The sequence below is a fragment of the Phyllobates terribilis genome, unplaced genomic scaffold (genome assembly GCF_046119375.1).
Source record: "Phyllobates terribilis strain yellow unplaced genomic scaffold, ASM4611937v1 Scaffold_1__5_contigs__length_1240528914, whole genome shotgun sequence".
Classification (NCBI taxonomy): Eukaryota; Metazoa; Chordata; class Amphibia; order Anura; family Dendrobatidae; genus Phyllobates; species Phyllobates terribilis.
In genome coordinates, this window is record NW_027362761.1 from 57,102,016 (window position 1) to 57,114,409 (window position 12,394).

The following is a 12,394-nucleotide window of genomic DNA, read 5'->3' on the forward strand; positions in this document are numbered from 1 at the left end:
TCTACCCCATATCTCCATTCTGCCCCCATGTCATCTCCAATTCAGCCCCCATGTCTCTCCATTCTGCTCCCATGTTTCCTCCCATTCTGCCCCTTTGCCTCCATTCTGCCCCAATGTCATCTCCCATTCTGCCCCATGTCACCTCCCATTCTGCCCCATGTCATCTCCCATTCTGCCCTGTATCTCTCCACTTTCCCCCCGTGTTTCTCCATTCTGCCCCCATGTCATCTCCCATTTTGCCCCATGTCATCTCCCATTCTGCCCCCTTGTCATCTCCCATACTGCCCCCATGTCTCTCCATTCTACCCCCATGTCATCTCCCATTCTGCACCCATGTCTCTCCATTCTGACCCATGTCTCTCCATTCTGCTCCCATGTCTCATCCCATTATGCCCCATGTCTCCATACTGCCCCCATGTCATCTCTCTTTCTGCCCCTTTGTCATTTCTAATTCTGCCCCCATGTGATCTCCTATTCTGCCCCATGTGATCTCTCATTCTGCCCCCATGTCATCTCCCATTCTGCCCCATGTCATCTCCCATCCTGCCCCCATGTCTCTCCATTGTACCCCATGTCTCTTCATTCTGCCCCATGTCTTCTCCCATTCTGCCTCATGTCATCTCCCATTCTGCCCCATCATCTCCAATTCAGCCCCGTGTCTCTTCATTCTGTCCCATGTCTTCCATTCTGCCCCATGTCATCTCCCATTCTGCCCCCATGTCATCTCCCATCCTGCCCCATGTCATTCCCATCCTGCCCCCATGTCATCTCCCATTCTGCCCTCATGTCATCTCCCATTCTGTCCCCATGTTTCCATTCTGCCCCATGTTTTCATCCTGCCCCATGCCATCTCCTATTCTGCCCCATGTCATCTCCCATTCTTCTCCCATGTCTCTCCATTCTACCCTATGTCTCTCCATTCTACCCTATGTCTCTCCATTCTGAACCCATGTCTCTTCCCATTCTGCCCCTATGTCTCCATTCTGCCCAAATGATATCTCCCATTCTGCCCCAATGTCATCTCCCATCCTGACCCATGTCATCTCCCATTCTTCCCCCATGTCATCTCCCATTCTGCCCCATGTCATCTCCCATTCTGCCCCATGTCTCCTCCCATTCAGCCCCATGTCCTCCCCCATTCTGTCCGCATGTCATCTCCCATTTTGCCCCACGTCATCTCTCATTCTACCCCCATGTCTCTCCATTCTGCCCCTTGTCTTTCCATTCTGCCCTGATGTCTCTCCATTCTGCCCCATGTCATCTCCCATTTTGCCCCATGTCATCTCTCATTCAATCCCCATGTCTCCATTCTGCCCCATGTATATCCATTCTGCACCCATGTATCTCCATTCTGCCCCATGCCTCTCCATTCTGCTCCCATGTCTCCTCCCATTCTGCCCCATGTCTCCATTTTACCCTCATGTCATCTGTCATTCTGCCCCTTTGTCATCTCCCAGTCTGCCCCATGTCATCTCCAATTCTACCCCCATGTCATCTCTCATTCTGCCCTTTGTCTCTCCATTCTGCCACCATGTTTCTCCATTCTGCCTCCATGTCATCTACCATTTTGCCCCATGTCATCTCCCATTCTGCCCCCATGTCTCTCCATTCTGCCCCATGTCTCTCCATTCTGCCCCCATGTCATCTCCCATTTTGTACCCATGTCTCTCCATTCTGCCCCATGTTCCTCCATTCTGCTCCCATGTATACGCCCATTCTGCCCCATGTCTCAATTCTGCCCCATGTCATCTCCCATTCTTCCCCCATGTCATCTCTCATTCTGCCTCTTTATCATTTTCCATTCTGCCCCCTGTGTCTCCATTCTGCCCCATGTCTCTCCATTCTGCCCTCATGTCTCTCCATTCTGCCCTCATGTCATCTCCCATTTTGCCCCATGTCTCCTCCCATTCTGCCCCATGTCATCTCCCATTCTGCCCCATGTCTCTCAATTCTGCCCCATGACTCTCCATTCTGCCTCCATGTCATCACCCATTCAGCCCCCATGTCATCTCCCATTCTGCCCTCATGTCATCTCTCATTCTGCCCCCCTGTCATCTCCCATCCTGCCCCCTGTCATCTCCCATTCTGCCCCCATGTCATCTCCAATTCTGCCCCGTGTCTCTCCATTCTGCCCCCATGTTTCTCCATTCTGCCCCCATGTCATCTCCCATTCTGCCCCATGTCATCTCCCATTCTGCACCCATGTCATCTCCAATTCTGCCCCCATGTGTCTCCATTCTTCGCCATGTCTCTACATTCTGCCCCCTTGTCTCTCCATTCTGCCCCCATGTCATCTCCCATTCTGCGCCCATGTCTCTCCATTCTGCGCCCATGTCTATCCATTCTGCCCCCATCTCATCTCCCATTCAGCCCCATGTCATCTCTCATTCTGACCCATGTCATCTCCCATTCTGCCCCATGTCATCTCCCATTCTGCTCCCATGTCATCTCCCATCCTGCCCCCATGTCTCTCCATTGTACCCCATGTCTCTTCATTCTGCCCCCATGTCTTCTCCCATTCTGCCCCATGTCATCTCCCATTCTGCCCCGCCATCTCCCATTCTGCCCCGTATCTCTTCATTCTGTCCCATATCTTTCCATTCCACCCCCATGTCTCTCCATTCTGACCCATGTCATCTCCCATTCTGCCCCATGTCATCTCCCATTCTGCCCCCATGTCATCTCCCATTCTGCCCTCATGTCATCTCCCATTCTGTCCCCATGTCTCCATTCTGCCCCATGTTTTCATTCTGCCCCCATGTCATCTCCCATTTTGCCCCATGTAATCTCCCATTCTGCCCCCTTGTCATCTCCCATTCTGCCCCATGTCTCCCCATTCTGCCCCATGTCTCTCCATTCTACCCCCATGTCATCTCCCATTCTGCACCCATGTCTCTCCATTCTGACCCATGTCTCTCCATTCTACTCCCATGTCTCATCCCATTCTGCCCCATGTCTCCATTCTGCCCCCATGTCATCTCTTATTCTGCCCCTTTGTCATTTCTAATTCTGCCCCCATGTGATCTCCCATTCTGCCCCATGTAATCTCTCATTCTGCCCCCATGTCATCTCCCATTCTGCCCCCATGTCATCCCCCAACCTGCCCCCATGTCTCTCCATTGTACCCCATGTCTCTTCATTCTGCCCCATGTCTTCTCCCATTCTGCCTCATGTCATCTCCCATTCTACCCCGTCATCTCCAATTCTGCCCTGTGTCTCTTCATTCTGTCCTACGTCTTTCCATTCTGCCCCTATGTCTCTTTATTCTGACCGATGTCATCTCCCATTCTGCCCCCATGTCATCTCCCATTCTGCCCCATGTCATCTCCCATCCTGCCCCCATGTCATCTCCCATCCTGCCCCCATGTCATCTCCCATTCTGCCCTCATGTCATCTCCCATTCTGTCCCCATGTCTCCATTCTGCCCCATGTTTTCATTCTGCTCCCATGTCATTTCCCATTCTGCCCCATGTCATCTCCCATTCTGCCCCATGTCATCTCCAATTCTGCCCCCATGTCTCTCCATTCTGCCCCCATGTCTCTCCATTCTGCCCCCATGTCATCTCTCATTTTGCACCCATGTCTCTCCATTCTGACCCATGTCTCTCCATTCTGCTCCCATGTCTCCTCCCATTCTACCCCAGGTCTCCATTCTGCCCCCATGTCATCTCCCATTCTGCCCTCATGTCATCTCTCATTCTTCCCCCCTGTCATCTCCCATCCTGCCCCCATGTCATCTCCCATTCTGCCCCTTTGTCATCTCCCATTCTGCCCCCATGTCTCCATTCTGCCTCCATGTCATCTCCCATTCTGCCCCCATGTCATCTCCCATTCTGCCCCCATGTCACCTCCAGTTTTGCCCCCATGTCTCTCCTTTCTGCCCCCATGTCTCTCTATTCTGCCTCCATGTCATCTCCCATTCTGCCCTCATGTCATCACCCATTCTGCCCCCATGTCATCTCCAGTTTTGCCCCCATGTCTCTCCATTCTGCCCTCATGTCTCTCTATTCTCTCTCTATTTTTTACCTGGCCGCCGGTCTAGCGGCGAGTCTCCTTCATCGATCTTAGGCGCGGACAACAGCCAGTCACAGGACGGCAGTGACGTCATACACCAGCAATGTGCATGCTGATGTCAGCTGCCGGCCTGTGATTAGCTGGTGGCTGTTAACTATTGCCGTGTGGGAAGACTCCCGCACAGCAATAGATTTCAAATGAACGTGCGTCCGAGAACACAAGTTCAGTTCACTGGGGCCAGGTGAGCAGAGGGGGGGCCACGTCCGGGCCCCTCTGATCACCGGGCCCCTCTGCTCACCTGGCTTCATATGCCAATAAGGGCAGTAATGCCCTGATGGCGGCCCTGTATATAAGTACAGATACAAAATACTATTGAATGCATAGAGGGTGTGGGAATAGATAATAGAAGGGACCAGATTCTAAGAGAAGGTTAAAAAGAGCTAACAGAAAATAGTTAGATTAGTGAGGAAAGGTGATAGGCCATTCTAAAGAAATGCATTTTTAGAGCAAGCTGAAAACTTTGGACACAGGGAATTTATCAAATTGTCTGTAGTGTCTTTCAGACAGCCCAAGAGAAGTTTTGTAGACGGGAGTGTGAGGTTCTGATTTCTGAACATGTTAGTCTTAGATTTTTAGCAGAACTGAGTGCACATGTTATGTGGTAGACAAAGATGAAGGAGGGGATGTAGGCTGGTGCAGAATTGTGGAGTGCTTGGTGTGTGAGAGTGATAAATTGATATTGGAGAACACAGCGGAAGGGCAGTCAGTGCAAAGACTGGCACAGGGTGGAGACATTGGTGTTTAGCAGTTGGCCAGAAATATGGCCCTGGCTGCTACTTCCAGGATAGATTGGAGAGGGAAGAGTTTAGTAAGAAATAGACCGATAAATTGAGTGTTGCAGTAGTCCAGGCAAGAATGAATCAGAACAACAAAGTTTTTGCAGTATCAAAGGTAAGAAAAGGATGGTTCTCAAGATATTTTGGAAGTGCAGATGACATGAGCGAGTGATTGATTGGATATGGGGAATGAATTCCCTATTAAGACCTGTCAGGGCCAGAGTCTGCAGTGTGTGTATCCTGAACGCTTCTCTTTTTTTGAGAAGCTGGATGTGGTTGCCACCACGTCTTGGTCGAGGGACTTGTTTGATGACCAGGAAACATAGTTGAAAAACAGAATGCCTGGCTTTGTTAAAGTGGTCAGGTAGGAATAACCATGTTTTGCCACATCGGATGGTCGACTTATGGCTGGCTATATGGTCCCTGATGTGCTGAATGGTCTCACCTACATAGAGGAGGCCGCAATAACATTTGATGAGGTAGAGAACATCACACATCCCAGAACGGGCAAATCATACGCAATCAAAGGTTATTACACATGTGACTCAAATTTCATGGTCTACCTCATCAAATGACTCCTCTGCGTAGGTGAGATCAACCAGGCATTCTGTTTCTCAACTACGTTTCCAGGTCATCGAACAAATCTCTCGACCAAGACGTGGTGGCATCCACATCCAGCTTCTCAAACATAGAGAAGCGTTCTGGATACACACACTACAGACTCTGGCCCTGAAAGCTCTTAATAGGGAATTGGATTTACTTGTTTAATTATATTAATATATCTTAACTTTCTTTTTACACAAACACGCTGACTTATCCTTACACTAGGTAATTGTCAGCGTTCCAAGACACCACACATGGCAGCTTAGTAACTACAGATCATCACTGATGGTCTTCTCAGATCCCCAATAGATACTTAATGTGTCTAAAGACACAATACGTAAGCACTCATATCAGCAATCATTTGTTACCATCATACATTATTAGCTCCCGCACCTAAACAGTCTTATTTACAGCATCCACTACTACCCCATCCATCATTTTCATCCCTATCACACCCACCACATGTTGCTAACTCTTACCAAACATAATGCTTGCAGTTACCCCAGTCAGGACCACCAGTCCATCATATGCTTCCCATCCACTCAAAGCTAATTACATACAGGTGCTGCCCCTCATACTCAGGGGAGCATTTCTATTCTCAGGACAACGCCACACAACCCTCTACATGCATGCGCCGTCAGCCCCTCTCACTTGGGCGAGCGTCACCGCTCGCATGACAACGGCACACAGCTTTCCTTGCACAGACACCGCCAGTCCATTCCATTCAGGAGAGCATCTCCGCTCCCATGACAACAGTGCGTCTAGCAATTGTGGCCGCCCGGCCAATATGACGCTACTTCCGATGGGTGGGACCTGTGATTCCCAATTCCCGTCCTGCGGCGTGCCGCTATTTAATCCTGCCTTCTCCCATACACAGCCACTGCATGCATGAGATTTAGGCACGGTAGCGCCTCTAAGCTACTAACAAAGGAAACTAAGCATTAATCTTTGGGGTCATAGCCAGGGCCAGTTTTAGACAAAGTGAGGCCCTGGGCAAAAGTTTAAAGTGGGGCCCCAAATGCTCACATATGGCACCATAACATAAGCCTTTATGTTGCATTTACATGCGCTGAGTTCACGCCGTTAAAGAAACGTGATCAACAATATTGAAGTTGTTCGGTGCTTGCTTACCGGCCACTTTATCCAGGCTGACAAATAAAGATGGAGACAGAATGATAGCTAGTAGATCTGTCCCAATACAGTATCATGTTATCAGCAACACATCGGAAGTTTACAACTTGCGATGTGCTGCTGAGAACAATGATTTTTGTTCCGCCATAAACAATCCAATCACCCGATGAATGAGCAGTAGTGATGAGTGAACATGCTCGCCACTGCTCAGTACTCGTCCGAGCATCTCAGTACTCGAGATGCTCGGGGCTCGCCGAGTACTTGCGCGATGCTCGGGCGGGAGCTCGGGTCCCCGTCCTGCATGTTTGGCGCTATTTAGAGCACCAATCATGCAGGGATTGTCTGCCACTCACTGTAATGTCACAGCCATGGTGGTTGTGGCATTACAGTGATTGCCCAAATCGATGGGAACAGTGCTCACAGTGAAACATGAAAAGCCGGCAATTCATCAGCGGCATACACTGGTACCCGACAATTTAGAACAGAAAGAATAGAGCATCACACAAAGATTAGATAGATAGAAACATGTCAGTCACATATATAAGAAGTACAGTGATAGTGTTGGTTACTGTACTTGTTATTTAGTGTTAAAATAATTTTAGTCTCTAGCGGAGGTTAAGCAGACGGCTGGGGCAGATGTTTGAAGCCTGGGAAGGGGGTAATACCCAGAGAGCTTCCCAGGCTACTAATATCAGCCCCCAGCTGAATACCTAGCCTTTACTGGCTATTAAAATGGGGGACCCCCCACAAAAAATGATGTGGGGTCCCCCTATTTTAATAGCTAGCAAAGTCTAGTCAGACAGCTGGGGGCTGATATTAATAGCCCAGGAAGGGTGCCATGAATATTGGCCCCCTCCCAGGCTAGAAACACCAGCCCTCAGCCGCCCCAGAAATGGCGCATCCATAGGATTTCCATTATTTCCTCCTTATTAGACCTGTCTATATAGCTGTGTTGGTAATGAATTTGTAATAATTAATAAAAAGTGATTTTTTAGCTAACATCCTTGCTTGGTGGTCCTTGTTTACTCCACTCTTTTGGTGCTTTTGGATGTTCTTATGATATGGGACTTTATACCTTTTGTTCCGAGCCCAGATTTATATTATGTGTTTTTTGAACATTTTTGTACTAATACATACACCATAGGTGACTCACATATATACACACATATATTTATATACATATAGAGCACACATGTATACACAGAGCACATAGATAGATAGGCAAATTTTAGATAGTGAGATATAAATAGAGAGAAATAAATAATCGATAGACAGATAGATATATGGATAGATAGATAACAGATAGCTAGAAATATGGATAATAGATAGATATATAAAGAGACAGATAGATGATAGATATGTGATAGATAGACAGACACACAGTGTAGAATACTTACCAGTCTTTCTCCTCTTCTTGAGGTCTTCTAGACTCCCATTGGGTAGTAAAGGACCTATGGTGACATCAAGGTCACATGACTGTGTGGGAGTCCGGTTGCCACATTGGCATTGCCTCCCTCATATGGGGGGGTGATGCCATGCCTAGAAGCAAGGAAGGGTGCAGGTCTCCTAGCCCCACCAAACACCAGGCGGCTCAACAGCATACTAGAGTCCGGAGCTGCCACGAAGGAGCGACACCTGTAAAAGGCTCGAGCTACCTTCCATACGGGCTAGAATTTAACGATCACTCAGGAAATCGGGCAACAGCATAGCTTTAGGCAGCAAGGCAAAAGAGGACAGCGCAGAAGGAAGGTCTACAACTCCACCTGGCGTGGTGGATCCCAAATTGCTTCTAGGCTGCCCGGATCTCCATTACCTTCTGTTACCAGTGCCCCGGTCTGCACCATGGAACATCAAGTAAAGGTAGAGGAAACCGCCAATCTTGTGTCGTCTGGTCATTATCTGCACCTTCAGTCTTGCACCCCAACATCCACAATCCCCTACATAAACCGTACCGGTAGCCCTGGGGCCCCACTCTACCATTGGGGAGCAAATCCATCCCAGCGGCATCACCAACGGCCCCAGTGGTCTCTTTCAGCAGCGGCGGCTACCTATAGCCGCATACCACTGGTGGCGTCATGACATTTTTTGCCCAATTATATTTTCCTCTTTTTATTGACCGCCAAGGGCCACGGACCGGGTCACGCCACCGTGACTACCCCAATAGAGCCGACTGACCAAGCAACGAGTACCCCACGACCCTAGGGGGCACGTCAACTGTGATGTCACCACAGGTCCTAAAGCAGGATGAAGTGAATGCAGTAAGTTCCTGATGCTGAACAGCAAGCATCATGACACAGTATAGATTATAAACCTGTCAATGTAAGGATGGATGGCCAGATCCCAGAACATGAGCAGGTGCAGAGCGCAGGTCAGTAGTACACGCCTGACTGCTTCTGCCACTGCGATCACAGATGGAACTATAACACTAGGCAGCGCTGCGCTGGGGCAAGAGCATTGCCGGAGAATAGAAGCAAAGGTGCCCTTATCTCTGCCTCTTCTCCTGCTGAGCGAAGCACTGCCAAGTGTTATATTTACATCATATCATGGACTTACAACTATTGCTTGTTTTCCTCTCTGCACCGGTGTTTTCTATAACAACCTGTGATATACCATTGAAATGTTCCCGTCGCTCTCTAGTAACAAGTAAGCATTGATCACTAAACTTTCTGTACTTATTCGAATGCTCTGCAAGTATTACAATTTAGATAGCTATCCTCCCTGGATGCGTAATCCCTTTTCTCTGTACCTATTAGACACTGAAACAAATTTGCCAGCTTGTAAATTTGCAATTACAGCAACTAATCTAACTCTGCCAACAGAATATACTCTAGTTTGCAGGTAGATTGTGTACTTGTATATATGTACATATTCATAACTTTTGATTTTGTTGATATTTTATATATAACTACAGCATTTTTGTTTGTACCACCCAGAATATTTATGTTATGTTTATCATGAGACACTTTTCCCATAGTTGTTCGTTTTCTCTTGCAGCGAAACTATGATAAAGACCCCGGTAGTAGGGTGGAAACATCGTTACATTTTGTCGCAATTTTCACCACGAATTTCCTTGTGTGCCAATTTGTGTATAAAAACCTTGCAAATGTAGCACCCTGAGGATTCGGCTGCTACAGGGGTATTGCACCTCAACCCAGAGGTGTGATATTCCACTCCCGGGTAAGGAAGGAGTGTGGAACTGAGCTCGGTAGGCTGCATGCACTACACACATCCCATTTCCGAGGAACAGGCCGACGGTACTCCCACTTAGAAATGTGCAGGTACGACCGAGTCTGTTCCTGGCTGGAGTGGGAGGGGGGTGGTACATCCCAAGTAGTGTAGGGGCAGATAGGGGGAGCAGCCTGGGTAAAGATAGGAGCTCATTGGGTGCTGGTCACCTGAGCTCACACATAGAGGGTGTATATAAGGTGGGCACCAACTAAGAACAGGGTCAGTTGCAGAGAGAAAGTCAGCGAGCAGAGGAGAAGAGGGACCCAGAGTGAGAGAGGAGAAAGAGAGACCCAGAGGGGGAAACAGAAGAAAAGGACTCCAAGACCCCAAACTAAATCCCCGGGTGAAGAGTCGGCACAGGGTACCGGAACCCAAACTGGTGGGGGCAAAAACACTCCCCAGCCAGAGACCGGAGACCGTGGGCAGCGTTTGCCACGGTCACCCACCACATCCACCACGAAGGCATACCACGTGGAGGGTCAGGGAACCCAAGGCCAAGGGTCTCCCAACAGAAGGCCCGAGGGAGCTGGACCTGGGTGGATCAATAGTGGGGACGGCCAGAGAAAGGACAGAAGGAGAGCTCAGGGTCACGCTCCGGACTTATTTGGGAGTTGGCTGGATCCAGAACCTGGTGGACGCAGCACGGCTCGGGAGGTCACTCGAAGCTGGAGTGACCAGAACATCAGCAGTGAGTAAACATCCTAAACTGCATAACCCAACTCTGTCTCTGATTGCCGTCTACACTGCATCACCACAACTCCCATCCTCTGCACCTGATCCCCCTGAGGCTATACCCCACCCGTTGGGGGTTATATCACCAAAGCTGCACCTACACCATCAGCCTCAGCGGACCCTGCTGCAGCGGCGGCTATAGTGACCGCAATACAACGGGTGGCGTAGTCGACATTAAGAACTTATTAACATCTGTAGGACTGCCACATACAACTCAGTTTGACACCCTGGGCACGGACCGGGTCACAGCCACTCGGAAGACTACAACTCCCATCTGATCCGGCTCCGGATATTCCCCCTAAAGAATATGGCCCAGGGGGCGCGTCAACTTTGGCGTAGTCGGCAGGATTACGTGCCCGCAACACCCGGGTACTGCGTGCCTGAAGGAAAGTGCAAGTTTACCTCAAGAAGAAGTCTCCTGCCGGTTCCGGAGGGTCCCCGCCATCGGACCCCATCACCAGTCGATTCCCGCCGGTTGTCCGCCATTAACAGCTTTTTCCCGCCATCTGCAGAGTTTCCCGCCACTGGGAAGCGATTCCCGCCATTTCCAAAGGTTTCCCGCCTTGGAAGAGCGGACGCCATTATGGGCGTGCCAGAGGGTGGCGAGAGGCCACCTCCCATCGTGGGCCAGGACCGAAAATGGCGCTAAAAGTGGAAACCGCCCCCACCAACAGAGACTGTGATGCTAGAGGTGTCTGTCAGCGTGAAAGAACCGCCCCTGGAGCTGACAGTCACCCAGTGGCCCCGGGACCGCCCTCGAAGTGGGAGGAGACGAAAGAAAAGAACGAAGATGGGTGCCGCCTGGAGCAGTCTGGAGCGAGCGCACCCGGAGGCAGGAAGCCTGGAGAGGAGTAGCAGAGAAGCTCACCCGGAGATGGCGAGAGAGCAGAGCAGCACCGGCCCGCTGGCCAGGAGCCTGCTGGAAGAAGAGCAGAGCAGCACCGACCCGTTGGTCAGGAGCCTGCTGGAAACCACGACCCCACTAGGCCTAGTGGAGGTCCTTGCACAACTCCCCCGAGACCGGGAGTGTGCACAGACTGCCCTGGAGGGCCTCGCACGGAGGATGGCCCGGGTACAGCGAGAGACATTGGCGGAGTGGAGCCGAGAGATGGCCCAGCAAACCAAGACCCGGAGCACGCCAGCCAAGATGAGGAGACAGACCGCCTCTGAGGACGGTGCGGGAGGACCCAAGGCCGGAGACGGCGCCGAGAAGGGAGCCGAACGCATGGAGGCAGGTAAAGGGGACGTCTATACCCCAAACAAGGACACCGCTTACCTGCCCCAGCTCCCCGTCGCAGAGCCCGAAAGTCCCCCTGCTGTGCCCGAAAACGCCGTGTCACCGACGCAGACTAGGCCCCAACCGGAAGCCGCCGCCGCGACCCCTGTGACGCCATGCGCACCGACCCCGAGCGTGGCAAAACAGGAAGTGACACCAGCCTGGTCGCAGGGCCTAGAATTCCCGGGCGTCGCAGCACCAACAGCGCCCCCTACCTCCGCGGAGCCTCCGGCCTGGCCGCAAGGCCAGGTAGCCCAGGGCGCCGCCGTCCTAACGGTGCCCTTCACCTTCCAGGTGCCCCAGGCCTGGCCGCAAGGCCTGGGCAACCCGGGCGCCACCACCACCGCGCCCGCACCCGTAAAACCAAGGGTGCCGCGTCTGGGAGAGGACTTGTTTGCCCAGCACACGTGGCCGGACGGGCAGCCTTTCATCTGGCCCCAGAGGTATTATGAACTGGAGCACCAGAGGAGAGTTGGGGCCATGTGTGCACCCCTGATTCCGGCTCCGAAGCCCGTGATAAGGATCTCGCCCCCGCTTGAAGAGACCCAATTTGAGTGGGACCCCACCGGAGAAG